The sequence below is a fragment of the Trichosurus vulpecula genome, chromosome 3 (genome assembly GCF_011100635.1).
Source record: "Trichosurus vulpecula isolate mTriVul1 chromosome 3, mTriVul1.pri, whole genome shotgun sequence".
Taxonomy (NCBI): Eukaryota; Metazoa; Chordata; class Mammalia; order Diprotodontia; family Phalangeridae; genus Trichosurus; species Trichosurus vulpecula.
The window spans coordinates 107,228,785-107,244,143 of record NC_050575.1 but is presented as its reverse complement, the minus strand read 5'-3'; positions in this window follow the sequence as shown (position 1 = coordinate 107,244,143).

The window sequence follows — 15,359 nt, the reverse complement described above, 5'->3', positions numbered from 1 at the left end:
TCTCTCCCTTGAGTGAACAGAAAGTGAAGAAAAAACAGGAAAGACTGGGATCACCATTTCTATTCTCAGCAGTACAAGAGGGACACCCTTGTGTATTAGCTCTGTCTTCTTCTCAGCTCCTAGTTAAACAGGTTTTCCTTTAGTGCCTCAGTATCTCCACCTCCTTTATTTCCCAGCCACCACCTCTCCTATTTGGGGATGTTTAGGGGCAGAGGGGGTCACTTTGCCTGCTCATCCTGGTAGTGACTCCAGCAACACTGCCTTCTACTGTGATAGCCACAGCCTGGTCACAGTGGTACTGCTCTGATGCCTTCCTCGGCATACTTGCTCACAGCTCTCCTCTTGGGTCTCTCCAGAGACCTTGCCAATTCCTAGGCAGCTCCTCTCCACAAAAAGTGCTATTTTATGATTTTATCATCTTCTAATCCAAGAAAAATTTTCCCAAGGTACAGGGAATTAATAACACAGGCAGGATACAAACCCAGATCTTCTGACTGCCCTGTGACCACCTTCCAATTAAAAACCACTATATATCAAGTTGCCTTGTTTTGTAGGATCTTACTAAATCCTTCATAAGATTTCTTTACCTCCTCATCCAATGTGATATATGTTGATTCATAAGCTGCAATTATTCTTCATGGTCTTCTGCTGGATTACATTCATCGGGAGCAGACAGATTTCACTGACCAAAGTACTCTTGAAATGGTGCTTCTTGTTGGCATTGTGCGCTCAACGAAGCTGACTGAGCCGATGCTTTTATACATCACTCAAAGTATAACCCACAAGGTATCTTTCTGAGTATCTGCAACTACTTCATGTTGTTTTTTTTTATTTCATTTACACCAAGAAATTCAATATTGATGTGTTTCACCTCCACTAACAGTATATAAACTGAAAGGTCATTGGACAAAGGCCTTGAATTAAGAGTACCACCAATTCAATTAATGTTTATAGACGACTAAGGAAGTAAATGTGTCTTAACTTGATAAACACATAAGTCCCCTATCAATAGTCATATGGCTAAAAGGGACCTTAGAGTTTATGTAGTCCAACCTCACCCTCCCATTCTGCAGATGACAAAACTGAGACCCAGAAAAGATGAGACAGTGAAAGCACACAAGTGAGACTCCAATTGTTCTGATACCTAGTCCAACAATATTCCCAGTACAGAAATACGACCTTTCTTTGAAGCCGTTTTGCAGAAAGTCAGACAATAGTATACCTTTAGCTTTTCTTAAAGTATCCTGAAATCTGTAATATCATGGGATAATGGAATGGAAAGCACAGTAACTTAATTAATCATTTAATCCCATTGAATCACCATTTTTCTATCTGTAAGAGGCAGATAAGAAATGGTGCAGTGGATAGAGAGCAGAACCTAGACTCAGGAAGACCTGAGTTCAAATCCAGCCTCAGATTCCTACTAGCTGTATGACTCTGGGTAGGTCACTTAACCCTGTTTGCCTCAGTTCCCTCAACTCTAAAATAAGGATAATAAAGACACCTACCTGTTGTGAGGATCAGAAGGGAACATTTGAAAAGTGCTTAACGCAATGCCTGACATATAGTAGGCACTATATAAATGCTTATTCTCTTCCCTACTTATCCCCTTTTCCTTAAGTAGGAATAACTACATCACTTAACCTTCTTCACTGAGCTGCAATGATATATTTTTTTTTATTTTTACCCTAAGGAAAAGCACTCTTAAGAACACATATAACAGTCATAGTTTCCCCACACTTTTCCATGTGATCACCTGAAGTTCACCTATACTATCCAGACATTCTTCCTTTTAACTGAGCATAGACTAGGCAGGAGGAAAGAATTCTAAAGAAGCAGCTGGTATTCCCTCCTTCCCTCCCTTTTTAACCAAAGAACTACATGGGTTAATTTTTTGTGCTCTCTATGTTTCTTCCCTAGGGGCAAAGGACTGGTGGCCTCAGGCTAGTTATAGCTCTGTTCATGGTGAAAATAAAAATGTCCGTGTTTTCTACCATCCCTTCTACATGTGGGGAAAGGTCACTGGCATTCACTGAGATGAGACAGGCAAAGTCCATGGCTACATTCCTACTATCTATTGTTCCTTGCCACTAAAACCTTCAGGCTACCCAAACCAGGCCTGGAGCTCATACCCAGAGGTAGCAGTTCCAGAGCTCAGGCTACACTGTGCGGGGAAGGGGGAGGAAGAGGGGGGACGGCAGATCGGAGAAGAGGGAAGAGGAGGGAAACCATAAGGCAGGTTATTTAATTTTATGCTGGCTTGCTTTCCCTTCTTCCTTTTTCTCACCTCTTAGTGGAAAACATTGTGAAATAATGAGATTTGCAGACTTGCTTCTCTTTGAGGAGGGAACATTAGTCAGAAAAGAAAGCTAACTTGTGCGGGGGGGAGGGAGAGAGAGAGAGAGAGAGAGAGAGAGAGAGAGAGAGAGAGAGAGAGAGAGAGAGAGAGAGAGAGAGAGAGAGAGAAAGGAGAGAGAGGATGTGAAGAGTGTGTGTGTGTGTGTGTGTGTGTGTGTGAGAGAGAGAGAGAGAGAGAGAGAGAGAGAGAGAGAGAGGGAGGGAGGGAGAGAGAGGACTTGGGGATGAAGTTATCAGAGCAAAGGAAGAGAAGGGGCGCACACCTCTGAAGCCAGTGGGCAAACAGCTTGTCTGGAGGAGGTCTAAAAGGAGTAAAAACTCACCCCAAGGCTGCAGTACAGAAAAATTAAAGAGCCCATAGATTTGGCATCTAGATCGAGACAGCCAGAAATGGTGGTCTGGAACAAGGCAATGTCAATCAGTTCTCTCTTTTGTCTCCCACCCACCTCTTAGTTCACCTTCTCAGACACTAACTTAAGGTACACACTATGGGGAAAGGAAATGAATTCAAGAGGAATCAGAAGACCCTTCTTTTCACCTTCCTTCTCTCTTAGCTTCCTCTCCCTTGCCTTCTTCATTCCCTTCCTAGCTCTGCTTCTGATTTTCAGATTTGGTCCATTGCCCTATTCAGGACCTTTCTCAGCTCCATTCTGTGTGTTATGTGTCCACTAAACTATAAGCTGCTTAATGTCAGGTACTGACTTTTTTCTTGGATTTGTATCCCTAGAGCTTAGCACAATGCTTGGCATAAAGTAAGTACATCATAAATGCTTGTTGCCTTATCTTGCTTGCCTACCTCATGCTGCCCTGACAAGACATTCAGTCCTGGGAGCTGGGATGGTCACAACACGTAGTGTTGGAAGTAGCGTGGGAAATTTGACTAATGCCTACTGAGGGGTTTGATCAGTGGAGGGACGAGGGATATAAAAGTAGAGAACAGGGCCCTAGGCCTTTCTTTTATCTTTCCACAGTGGTCCACTCTCAGAAGCCAGAGTATCTGGGCTGTGACCTTCTCACTCACCATCTATACCTGGGCACCTTTTCACTGGACTATTGCAGGGACCAGGTATTGCCAGACTCCTCTAGAATTCTAGGAAGGAATTATCATTTTCTCATAAGACCCAGAACTGTGAGATAGCCCCTCCCCAACATTTTATAGATAAGGAAACTGAGACCCAGGGAAGTTTTCTTTTTTTTTCTCCATATTTATGGGATTTTGCATGTGAACGGCTAGGATTTCATCAGAGCTAAAAAGTTCTCTGAAAGTTCAGTACACTTGTTTCTCAATAAAGATCTCCCATTAAATGATTGGTGTTTATTTTGATTTTGCATATTTGTCTAATATACATACCTGCTTTCCAAAAGAGAATAAGAAAGACAAAAAGAGACAGAGAGACAGAAACAGAGACAGACAGAGAGAGTCAAGAGAGAGACATAAAGTGAGATAGTCTGGCTAACAACCAAACACACAAACCAAGGCAAAAATGAGAGACAGGGTGACCATACATACAACTCAAAGAGTCTGGGGCTCACAAGTCTAGTGTGGTAGGAGAACAGTAAAAAATGAAAGAGGCCTGGAGTCTAGCCTCAACTCTGCCACTGTGTGACCTTGGGTAAGCTGCTTTCCCTCTCTGCCTCAGTTTCTCTTCATGAAAAGTCACGGATTTGTACTAAATGATCTGTAAAGTCACTCCAAGCTCTAATAAACTTTCTTATGTGATCCCAGCTACAACTCTATGATTCTGCTAAATAAACTTGGGAGCAGAATGCACCCCCCCATCCCTGGGCAAGGGGCCAACCCTGACTAAGCAGAATGCATGAACATTTGGATGCCAGCAGGCAGAAGTCACAGAAAGAGCAGCATGGGGTCCAACCCTCACCTCCCCATATGACAGTGACTCACATCCCTCCCTCTCTCGGGTAACGTCCCTCTCTCTGGAGTCACTAGTAACCAGGCCAAAGTCTACTCTACCTCCCTGCCAATCCAGGCCACAGAAAGGGATCACATGCAAAGACTGGTCCTGCTGAAGACACTCATTTCCTGAGCCTTTTGAAGAGGTTCTGTGGGCCTCTGGGTTCACTTGGGGGCACCTGGAGAGCCCTGATGCAACCTCATGTGAGAGGTCTGCTCCTGGGCCTTGTAGATTAAAAATGTAGAACTCTCCCTCAAGGTAATGGAACTAGAAGGTGGACCTTCCAATGTGGGGGTTGGGGTTGGGAAGAGACATAAGGAGGAATCTGGGTAGGATTCTAGGCAAGTGGCTTGGGGGCCATAGCTCCTTCTCCAAGTGACCCCTGGGTGACTGAGGAAGTAGAATGTGATGAAAGGCAGTCTTTGTCACCATGCTTCCTGGTAGTATATCAGCTCCTCCCTTCCCCATACCTACTCCCAATTCTCCTCAATGCAACTCCATCAGAACACTCCCTACCTACCTCCCCTTTCTTGGGACAAGGGTCTTCTGGATGAAAAATTTAGCATGGCATAATAGATATAGAGCCAGCCACTGAGTCAGGAAGACCAAAGTTCAAATCTTACAGCTGACACATAATCCTAGGTGAGGCACATACTCTCTTAGTATCCCCAGGCAGCTCTTTAAGGCCAGAAATTCTACTTGTGTTGCCCATCTCCATCAACGAAGGGAACTTCCAGACCAGAAGTTGCCTATATAGGCGAAATCATGGATCAGGCCAAAATGCCTGTTTTCTGGAGAGCATTTTTGGTTTTGTTATACCTTGAGATGTCCTTTAACTTGTGACCACTGTCTCCTGCCAGAGCCACCCTCAAGTGGGGATCAGAGAGATCACCTCAGGCCCTGAACTTTAAGGGTTGGCATGTGTAACAGCAAGCACCCTAGCATACCCAGAATGGCCTACCAGCACAGGTTCTTTATCTGCTTTACACAGAAAGATGGCTTCTTTAATTACACTCATTAGTTCAGGGGAAAAGTCAGAGCCCTGAACATCAGAGAAAATATAAGAAGAGAAATCAGACCAACAGACAGGGCTCTGAGTACCCAAATCAAAGCAATATTGCTATACACTTTATATATGCCACTGGATCGAGAGATCTGAGCAGTCGGTTGGTCTGAACATACAGATACCCCATGTCTCGACCAGAGAATCACAAAGTCCTTCTCATAAGCAAACCCCCAAAGCAAAATACCAACTCAGAGAACATATACACTGCTCACAGCCAGAAGGCAGCACAACCCTCATGACTCAGTGCCTAATCAATTTAGTACCAAAAGGTGTGAAAGCCTTCCTACAAGCGAGCCTCCCCTAAGCAAGTTTCCCTTAATGGGCTCCAAGTGAGGCCTATTAATGGGTAGGGAAGAACATCGTTACATCGTAACATAATGTAATTAATACATTACAGTATGCCACTCACAGATGAGGAGAGACTCAGGCAGTGGGAAGGAGATGATTCTGCTGGCCCATATTTTAACTTAGCTCAGAGGCAAAAGCAGGAGACAGAGAATGAGAGAGTCTAAGACAGAATCCCAGTATATCTATATCATGGCTGTGTGACCCTGGCGAGGTCCTGGGCTACAGTCACCTTTCCTGTAAGGAACAAGATGACTCACAGATATAATTCTATGCTAGTTCAGGAGTGCATTTTGACATTTTCCTTCCTACAACCCTATGAGAGAAGCATTCAACATCTATTGCCATTTTACAAATTCATCCATTCAGCAACTCACTAAACAGGAAATGGCGGCTGTGTGCAGTGGCCTATCCTGGGTTCTGGGGATTCAAAGACAAATATAATACAAGACTTGCTCTTAGGTCTCTAGCAACTTACTGGAGTGGGGCAGAGGAGAGGACAAGTACACAAATAATTGTTGCAGTAGAAAAAATGCTATTTTTGGAGTCAGAAATCTTGGGTTCAAATCCCAGTTTTTCCAATTTTTATCTGTGCAACCTTGGGCAAGTCATAATAACAACTAAGATTTATCCAGTGTTTTAAAGTCAGCAAAGCATTTTTTCCATAATCTGATCCTCACAGCAGCCCTGAGAAGGGCCATCCCTGTGAGAGAAATTATTATTCCCCATTTGACAGATGGGGAAACTAAGTTGAGAATGGAAGCAACTGACTTGAAGTCCAGTGCTCTATCCATTACATCACCCTCTTAACTTCAGTTTCATTATCTGTTAAATGTGGGAAATGGATGAAATAGCCTCGAAGGTCCCTTCCGGTCTAAATCTGTAATCCTTCAAACCTTGGCACAAGGGTGATTGAGAGATATAGAGAAAGAAGGAGTCCAGGCAAAGAGCTAAGACAATTTTGAGAGAAAACTTCTGTACAAGTCAGGGATGGGAAGAAAGGCTTCCAGGAGAAAGCGGATCTTAGGGGCAGCTAGGTGGCGCAGTGAGTAGAGTACCAGCCCTGGAGTCAGGAGGACCTGAGTTCAAATGCGGCCTCAGACACTTGGCACTCTTACTAACTGTGTGATTAACCCCAATTGCCCTGCTTCCCTCCACTCACAAAAAAGGTGAAGCCTAAGCAATGCCTTGAAAGAAGGCAGGGTTTGAGACTGATAAAGCTAGGGTTTAGATCCTTTCCAAGTGTGGAGAATGTTGTGAGCCTGTAGGTAGGAAAGCATGGAATATGGAAGTAGGCCTACAGTTTGATGGGTACAGAGAGTACAGGAAGGGAGATATGAGGAAAAGCTACAATGGCCAAAACTCAGGGCTGGAAGTGACCTGAGGCACCACTCAGTCAATCTCCTTAGTTTACTTATGAGAAAAATGAAGTTTGGAGAGGTTGTGATTTGCCTATGGTCAAATAACTAGGAAGTAGCAGGACTAGAATTCGAACCAGGGTTCAAAATCAATCACCCTTTCCACCTAAGATTCTGCCTTTGCATAGTTTGGGGCCAGCTTCAGGTTGTGGAAAGCCTTGAGCATCAGGATTGGGTATTTGTACTTTGTTTGGTAGGCAACAGAGAGTTGCTGAAGGTTTTTGAGTAGATAGGGAACAAATTGGATAAATTAATTAAACAGAAAAAGAAAGATGATTGAAACAGCGGTGGGATGTATCAAGGATGTAGACTGAAGATGGGATGACTGCTTAAAACAGTCCAAGTGAGATGTCATGAGTGGCTGAACAAAGCATCTTATGATGGGCAAGTGACTCCGCTAAGATCCCACAGATTCTAAGTGGCTCCTTGCCTGCCGTCTCCAAGCATAGCCCCTGTACTTAAGAAACTTTCACTTGACTCCACAGTTCCTCAAGCTCTCTTCCTATATTGCTCTTCCCTATGACAGTCAAACTCCTAAGGGGAAAGTCTGTACTCATTGCTTCTACTTCCTCACCTCCCACTTATTTCTCAAGGTCTTATAATCTGGCTTCCAACTCTGTCACTCAGTTAGAACTGCTTTCTATTGTTACCAGTGAGAGTTTTCTTCTCCTCCTCCTCCTCCTTCTCCTCCTTCTGTTTGTGACTCCATTTGGGTTTTTCTTGTCAAAGATACTAGAGTGGTTTGCCATTTCTTTCTCCAGCTCATTTTAGAGATGAGGAAACTGAGGCAAACAAGGTTAATTGACTTGCCCAGGATCGCACAGCTAGTAAGTGTCTGAGGCCAGATTTGAACTCAGGTCTTCCTGTCTTCCAGTCTGGCACTCTACCTACTGTGCCACTTGGCTGTCCAACTCAATTTTCCTTGCATTTTACTTACTTGTGTACATGGAGATTCCATCCTACTCCCACTCCAACACCAAGTAGTAGAAGGTAATCTTCTTGAGGGCAGAGGCTATTTTGTTTACCTCTTTGTATCCCCAGGGTAGAACATAGTGCTTTGCACAGGGTAGGTGCCTAATACTTGTTGAATTGATATAATTGAATTCTCAGAGTCACACAAGTAATAACTGACAGGGCCCAACTCAAGTCTTCTGACGCCAAATCCCCCAAATTTTTTCCACTGCCCCATAGCATGATGCATTCTTTGACATGGTTTCCTTCTTCTTCTCATTCTGTGGTTGAGTACACCCCTGCTTGTCAATGCCAAAGGATATAATTGACTGCAGAGTTTGTGTTCATTTTAGCCATCTTCCAGCCGAAGCCCCCAGACAAACGCAGCAGGGCAAAGCCAGGTAGCCTGTGACAATCCAAAATCCAGGCCACACCAATGGTCTCCCCAAAAACTAGCTGTAGGAATTGTTTTTCTGCCTAGGATTCAATGCCTAAGGTGATGTTTCTGGATGGGACCAGCATCTTTTATGAGGACTGATATCAGAGAGGGAAAAGAGGAGCTAAGCTTTGCTGTGTCCCAGAGCAATTCACCTTGCCCGTGACCTTCACAGTATATTGATGGTTTCATAATGGACATCCCAGAATACAGAATCAAAGAGAATAGGAGAGCGCATTATTGGTTCCAACTATTCAAGCTTATCCCAGCTTTTAACTTTAAAAGCCTTAGAGAAATGACTTCTGTTTTGTTTTACATCTCACCCGATAGTTCTTGACATGCGAACCAATTAGCATTTCATGATGGCATGAAATAACACAGGGAGCTGACGACCCTTCTCCCCTCCCATCCCCCTTTTGCTAACATATGTTTGCTCTGAGTTTCCAGGGATCAAGTCTGGGTTTATGTTGCTACTTACTGCACCTCTATAACTTTTAATACAAATTACAGTGGGTCTAAACAAGCACAAGACAGTGCCCAGTTTCAGAAAGCCTTGCAAGGGAAAGGCAAGGAAGGGCTAACTAACAGCGGATAACAGCATTTGTTTCTGACTTTATAACTTTTTAATATTTCAATTGACTTTTTGTAGATGCAACTGCATACAATACAAGAAGACAGACCCCAATGCTAAGCTACATTTGTATTCCAGCTGAGGACAGTGAATTTTGTGGGGGGTTTTTTGGAGAAAGACAGGGCCCCAGAATTGTAACTAGATGGAATCTGGTATTTTTCTAAGACTTATCCCAATATCCTAATGAGCATCTGACTCAGAACTATATCTCCTTTGAAGTCCCCCAGGGTTCCTCCAAATGGGCTCTGCTAAGATTTTGTAGGAAGAAATAAAAGGGGATTTGGTTTTCCTGCTTTGTCCTTCCAGGGGACAATTTCTAGACATAATAGTTGCATTCTACTTATCTGGAGCTGTGGCATGAACTCTGGGAAACGTGAGCCAGCACCAACTGAGCATGTGACCCTGAGAAGATCACTTCCCCTCTCAGATCCTCAGTTTCCTCATTTATGAAATAGGGAAAATTGCACTATCTATTTCAGAGTATTGATGTAAAGAAACCAGGTTTTTTTTTTAAATGTAAAACAGTTTGGAAAAATGCTTTTCATTATTGTCATTAAGATTATTACTACTACTGTTTCTCAACTTGTGTATGGAGAGAGGAGAAATAAAATACAAGGCAATCAAGGGTAATCCCAAACTGACTCATGAAGTTGGAAGTGAGTTTTAATGGAGAGAGTGTTAGATCTGGAATCAGAGAATCTGGGTTCAAATCCCAACTCTTATTAACTTGTGACCTTGGAAAAGTCAGAGAACCTCTTTGCTATCATTTTTCTCTTTTGCAAAATGTCACAATTGGACTAGATGATCTCTACTGTCCCTTTTGGATTTAAGTCCATGTCTTTATTCATTGTCATTCATTCATGTATTTATTTGTTTGTTTGTTTGGTAATTGAGTCCTTCCATACTGAAATTACAGGATTAAGAGCTAGATAAGCTAACCCAGAGATCATTTAAATTAATCCATTCTTCTTACATATGAAAAAACTGAGATAAGGAGAAGTTAAATTATTTTTCCAAGGTCACATAAGAGCAGTCATGGGTTCTTGTCATAGTCTTCAAAACATCAAGGCACAGTAGAAAGAGGGCTGAATTCAGAGCAAAGAGACTAGGTTCGAATCCTTGAGCAAGTCACTTCATCTTTGAAAATCTCAATTTCCCCAACTCTAAAATGAGTGTTAGAGTAGATAAACTTTAAAATCTCTTTGAGCACTAAATCTATGGTCTCAAATCTTGAGACTCCAAATCAAGTGTCCTCTTTAAATACATAATGGTGTCTGGAATAATGCTCTATCAGAGAATGCAAAAGCCCCCAGCACTCCTATATGAGATAACAGCCCTCTCAGAGCTCTAAGAATATTTCTTCTCTCAGGGTATTTTTCACTAGGGGATTTCCAGGAATGTGTTAATGCTGAGCCCCTCCATGAGACTAAGTTTGGAATTTCTGCCACTTTGAGTGAGGTGTTATTTCGATGAAGGTCCCAGGATACTATTAAGTGACTTTCTCTTTTATTGCACTTGGACTGAAAGAGTTAACCTATTCCAAAGTATGCTGCTTCTATCCCCACCTGCAGACTAGTTGACATCCTTGGAAGAATTCAGTGCCACATCTGCCATCTTCTCCCTTCATAGATGGAAAGAGCCACTGGCAAAGAAAGACTCCACAACCCTTTATACCATTTCTAAAATCTGGCACCTGAGAATTACATCTCTTACTCACACTGGATCTTGCCACCTTAGAATGAGGGACCCATTTTCTGTCCAAGAGAGCTTGTGATAGATAGATAGATAGACAGACAGACAGACAGATAGATAGATAGATAGATAGATGTAAATACAGATAGGTGTATATATAGATATATAGATTAATTTTTTAAATAAGCACTTATTAAGTTACTACTATGTGCAGAGCTCCATACTAGACACCAAGGCATTGGGATTGATTTACAGGCACAAAGCTATCTAAAACATAGTCCTAGAATTTCAAAAGGGGATAAGCAACATGGTACATTGGATAGAGTGTTAGCCTCAGTCAAGAAGACCCAGGGACAAGTCCCATCTCTGAAACATAATAAATATATGATCCTGCTAAGCCTCTTAACCTCTTGACAAATCTCTAAGACTATAAGCTAAAGAATGATCCAAATTTCTCATTAAAATGAAATCATAGATCTCTGACTTCACTCCCCCCACCCCATACCCACAAACCCAGAAAACCTGGGCCTAACATGTAACCTTTAAGTATATCAGCATGGTATAAAATAAATTCTGATGTGCAATCCAGAGAAAGGAAGGACTTTATTGATGGGAGAATTTCAGGATGGCTTCCCAGAGGAGCAGGGACATTCGAATAGAACTTTTAAAAGATGTGGAGGAATTAATTATAAAAAGAGAGAGGGAGGTTTAATTTAGGCATAGGAAACAGTGTTAACAAAGACATAGAGAGTGAAGAGTTTAAAGAGAGGAGAGGCTGTCTGATACAAAGTTCTCAAGTTTTACTGAATGTGTGGAAGAAAATAAAGTGGGCAAGACTGGAAAGGCAACATGGCCAGTCATTGCAAGAATTAATCAGTCAGTCTATCATAATCGGGCCCTGACTATGTGCCAGGCACTGTGCTAAACACTAGGGATACAACAAGAGGCAAAAGACTTACTTGTCCTCAAAGCACTTAGCATTTAATGGAGGAACAGATTACACTTTAAGGCGGAAAACAACAAAATCAACAACAAGAAACTGAACCATCATCTAAGAATAATGATCAATGATTTTAGAGAAAAGTTGAGGAAAATGAACCCCCGATACCATTACATTTTTGTGATGTGTTGGTTGGTTTTGCCAAATTGCTTCACTTGTCCACTCCTGGGCATATACATGCATGTGCTCGCATGCTCTCACACATGTGTGCGCACACACTTGCACACACACACTCTGCCCTTTTTAAAAAACTCTTTGTTACAAGGGTTGGATACTTGGGTAGGAGATGAGATAGATAGACGATAGATAGATAGATGACAAAGAGAGGGAGAAAGAGAGAGAGAGAGAGAGAGAGAGAGAGAGAGAGAGAGAGAGAGAGAGAGAGAGAGAAATTTATTAAGTGCTTATTACGTGTTAGGCACTATGCTAGTGCTGAGGATTAAAAAAAAGAAAAGGAAAACAATAGGCCCTATTCTCAAGGAGTTTACATTCTAAAAGGGAGGGATATATTAACAAATGAATGTGATGAAAATATTGGTCTTGGAAGGTCTTGAACCCAAATTAGGGAGTCAAAATTTTAATAAGGAGCCACTGAAGAATTTTGAGCAAAGGAATAAATGACTGCATGCCATAGACAGACATGTTCTGAGTTAGGGCTGGGTGTGACCAGTTTTGCTGATGCACCTGACCCATACTCTATACAGGCCTGTGCTAGCTGTATACATAGAACTATGCTTCCGGCTACAGCTGGCTGGTGCTCTGTCTTATTAAATCAAAGCTCCATCCCTAAACTACCTGATCTAACACAAATGGAGAAATGCTTAGGGTAGATGACTTACAGGGGTTATCAAAGTGTGGTCTGAGGGCTTCTGGGGGTCCCTGAGAGCCTTTCAAGGGGTCTGTAAGGTCAAAACTATTTTCATAATAATATTGAAACATTTAAATTTCTAATAAGGTAATTATTAATAGACATGAGCCACAGAAACAAAAGCTGTTTGAGGGGAGAGGTCTTCAATTTTTAGGACTGTGAAGGGAGGGAAATGGAATCAAGATAGTAGAGTGAAAGCAGAATTTTGCCAAGCTCTCCCAGCACACCCCTTCCAAAACAACCTGAAAAAAAATGTCAAACCAAATTCTAGACAGGAAACACAATTAAAAGTCACAATATGTTATTTACAGAAGACACACATTAAAAAGAAAAAAGAAATATCCACAGAGTTAAATTAAGGGACTAGGGCAGAATATACTATTCTTCAGCTGAAATAAAAAAAAAAGGCAGAGGGAGCAATTATGGTTACAGATAAAGGAAAAGCAAAAAAAAAGATATCAGGAAAACTACATTTTGTTAAAAGGAACTATAGAAAATGACTTAAGGTCAATACTGGACATATATGGACTAAACAACATAGTAACCAAAGTCTTTAAGGAAAAGTTAAACGAGTTACAAGAGGAAATAGATAGTAAAGCTATAATAGTGGAGGGCCTCAATTTCCTCCTCTCAGCTCTAGATAATTATACCTATATTTTTTTTAAAAAAAAGAAAGAAATTAAGGAGATGAATAGAATTTTAGAAAAATTAAGTAAGGTGGACCTTTGGAGAATATTGAATGGGAATGGAAAGGACTATATCAATTTCAGCTTGATATGGCACCATAACAAAAATTGACCACATATTAGAAGATTAAAAACCTCACAAACAAATACAGAAAAGCAGAAAAATTAAATGTAACTTTTTGAGATGATGATGCAATAGAAATTAAATTAAATAATTGGCTTTGGAAGCATAGATAAAAATTAATTGGAAACTAAATAATCTAATGCTAAATAATGAGTGGATCAAAGAGAAAATCATAAAACAATCAATAAATTCATTAAAGATAATGAGGACAATGAAACAACATACTAAAATATGTCTAATGTAGTCAAAATAGTATTTAGAGGAAATTTTATATCTTTGAACATGTCATCAAAAGAGAAAAAATAATAGATTAAGAAATTATTCATGCAATTTTAAAAATAACTTGAAAAACAACAAATTTTAAATCCACAATTAAATACTGAAATAGAAATCCTTAAAATCAAAGGAAAGATTAATTAAAATGAAAGTTTAAAAAATTAACTAATAAATAAAAATAGGAGCTTATTTTATGGGGGGAAAATAAAATAGACAAAGCACTGGCTAATTTGATTTTGCAAAGACAAAGAAGAAAACCAAATTACCAGAAAAAATGAAAAGGGTGAATGCACAACTAATAAAGGTGAAATTAAAGTAATTATTAGGAGCTACTTTGCTAAATTATATGCCAATAAAACTGGCAGTCTAAATGAAACAGATATTTACAAAAATAAAAATTGCCCAGATTAACAGAACAGAAAATAGAATATTTAAATGAATCTATCTTGGAAAGAGAAAATGAACAAGCCACAAATCATCTCCCTAAAGGAGGGGGGGGGGTTGGGAAACCCAGGACCAAATTCATTTATAAGCAATTCCCACCAAATATTTAAAAACCAATATATTATTTCAAAATGTAGGTAAAGAATGAGCCCCACAAATTCCTTCTATGACATAAATATGGTTATGATACCTAAACCATGGAGAGCAGAAAAGCAAACTACAGACCAATCCCTCTATGCATATTGATGTAAAATCTTGTAATAAATTACTAACAAGGAGATTATGGCAATTTATTACGAAGATCATATACTAATATCAGATTGAATTTATGTCAGGAATGCAGAACTGGTCAATATGAGGAAAACTATAAACATAATTGACTATGTCAATAACAAAAAAAAATTGATTATATCAATAGATGCAGAAAAAGCTTTTGACAAAATACAGCAGCTATTCTTATTAAAAACAGTAAAAAGCACAGAAATGAATGAAGCTTTCCTTTTTTCTTAGATTAATTTCTTTTTTAAAATTTGTATTTAAAGTTTTGAGTTCCAAATTCTATCCCTGTCTCCTTCCCTTTCCACTTCCCTATATTAGCAATTTAGATTTGAAATTAATAGGCCATGTGACCTGTTTATGTCACAGGAAGCCTAAGATCCACGTGATGGGAGGAGCTTCCTGACAGGAAAAGGAAGTTATGTCACAGGAAATGCTAATGGCTGCCCTCATGGTTGTTAGAACTGAACAGGCTAACTTAGCTGTACTGTGAGTTTGTTTTGGGGAAGATCCCAGCAGAGGGTCAGAGAGGTTTTGGGATGGTGAGGCTCCAGGTTGTTATATTGTGTATTGAATGTTTTAGGTTCCTTGCTGTTATGATGAAGTGAACTGACTGGATAAATGGCTTGTGGGATATGGTTCTTTGGTTTCTGAGTAAATGGTTTACTTCTTTTACCTTTTACGTGGAGAGTTTTGTATACTTTGCCATATAGAACTAGTAGGCATTTTGACAATTATCACCTACATTATTATTATTGCCTTACTGTTACACTCCCCGAGACAGTAAGCAATCAGATATAGGTTATATATGCTCAATTATATAAATTATTGCCATATTAGTCATTTTGTATAAGAAGATTCAAATAAAAGAAAAA